The sequence below is a fragment of the Myotis brandtii genome, unplaced genomic scaffold (genome assembly GCF_000412655.1).
Source record: "Myotis brandtii unplaced genomic scaffold, ASM41265v1 scaffold53, whole genome shotgun sequence".
In the NCBI taxonomy this organism is placed as follows: Eukaryota; Metazoa; Chordata; class Mammalia; order Chiroptera; family Vespertilionidae; genus Myotis; species Myotis brandtii.
Window position 1 is genome coordinate 6,785,060 of NW_005369942.1, and position 1,752 is coordinate 6,786,811.

Below are 1,752 nucleotides of genomic sequence, written 5' to 3' on the forward strand. Positions count from 1 at the left end.
AGAAATGGAGGAAAGCAAACTACTAGATATAGAGTTCAAAACCACAGTTTTAAGGTTTTTCAAGAATTTTCTAGAAACCGCCGATAAATGTAGTGAGATCCTTGAAAAGACTGGTAAGACTGCCGATAAATGTAGTGAGATCCTCAAGAAATCTAGTGAGACCCTCGATGTTGTGATAAAGAACCAACTAGAAATTAAGCATACACTGACTGAAATAAAGAATATTATACAGACTCCCAACAGCAGACCAGGTGATCGCAAGAATCAGGTCAAAGATTTGAAATACGAAGAAGCAAAAAACACCCAACCGGAAAAGCAAAATGAAAAAAGAATCCAAAAATACGAAGATAGTGTAAGGAGCCTCTGGGACAGCTTCAAGCGTACCAACATCCGAATTATAGGGGTGCCAGAAGAAGAGAGAGAGCAAGATATTGAAAACCTATTTGAAGAAATAATGACAGAAAACTTCCCCTACCTGGTGAAAGAAATAGACTTACAAGTCCAGGAAGCGCAGAGAACCCCAAACAAAAGGAATCCAAAGAGGACCACACCAAGACACATTATAAATATGATCATTGTTTCATCTTCACCTCAGTAGTACTCAAAGGTTATTTCCCATCAGCACTAATGTGCAAATCATTTACCTTTAATTGCATTTGACCTAGAGGACCTGCCACTTCAGTCATTTTGCTTTTTTTGTTTTGTTATGTTGGGAATTTTAAGCAATGTGAGTTAGAATGAGCTGTGTCCCTCTTAGTCTGTGTTTACCACCATGTACCTTGCACTTGGCCCAAAGAATGTTCAGTAACTATTTGTGGAATTGATTTGTAGACATTATTATTTTCTCTCTCCTATGTATTTATACCAGATTGCTTTCTGATTTTAATAACTATTCACTTAGGTATAGGACACCTGAGAGACTAAGTTTTTAAGCTGTTTGTGTAGCTCCTTTGGAAAAAAATCAAAGCTGAAGTTATTTTGGAAGTGTTAATCTGTTGATTTTTTTAAAGAACAAGTAAGGTCAAAAGATGAAAAATGAATCCTGAATTATTATTTTAGTACGCAAGACATTGAGTTGACCTTTTTTAAAGCTATTTTTAAGACTACATTGTATCTACTTCTAACCTGGGACTCTTCAAATAATTTTTGGCCAAAAACAATATAATGCATATATGTTGAATAGAAAAAAAAAGGTCTGTGCATAAGAAAATTCCAACTAATAAAACATAAGAGATATGAATGTATAAAATATAGCACATATGCAACCAAAACACCAGTCCTGAATGTACCACACTGAAATGATGGTGGAGTGGTTGACATTACCTCAATTTTCCCAGAGTTGAGCTTCTCTAAGAAGCACTGTATATGACTTTAAAAATGAATACTATTGCTAAGAATCACAGTAGTTTATGAGTAGTTATACTAATGAATACTATATCTGTTTAATATGAATGTGCTTTTATTTAATGCCAAATAATATTCAAGATAATATTAAGACGCTTTGGTACTTTTAATATACTAGTATATATGCATGTATATATGTGGGGTAGAGGGGTCCTATGGCGAAGTATAACATAAAATGTATTGTTTTAAACTATTTAAAATTGTGATAAAATATTAAATGTATCTGCTTAACCATTTTTTTAATTAAATCTTTATTGTTCAGATTATTACAGTTGTTCCTCTTTTTTCCCCCCATAGCTCCCCTCCACCCGGTTCCCACCCCACCCTCTGCCCTTACCCCTCCCATTG

General features: G+C 34.4%; 1 protein-coding gene across 5 annotated transcripts in view; it reads left to right on the forward strand.

The window, feature by feature from the left end:
- SCLT1 (sodium channel and clathrin linker 1) overlaps positions 1-1,752 on the forward strand; it is a 108,868-nt gene that overhangs the window by 98,366 nt on the left and 8,750 nt on the right. The gene's annotated exons all lie outside the window — the stretch shown is intronic.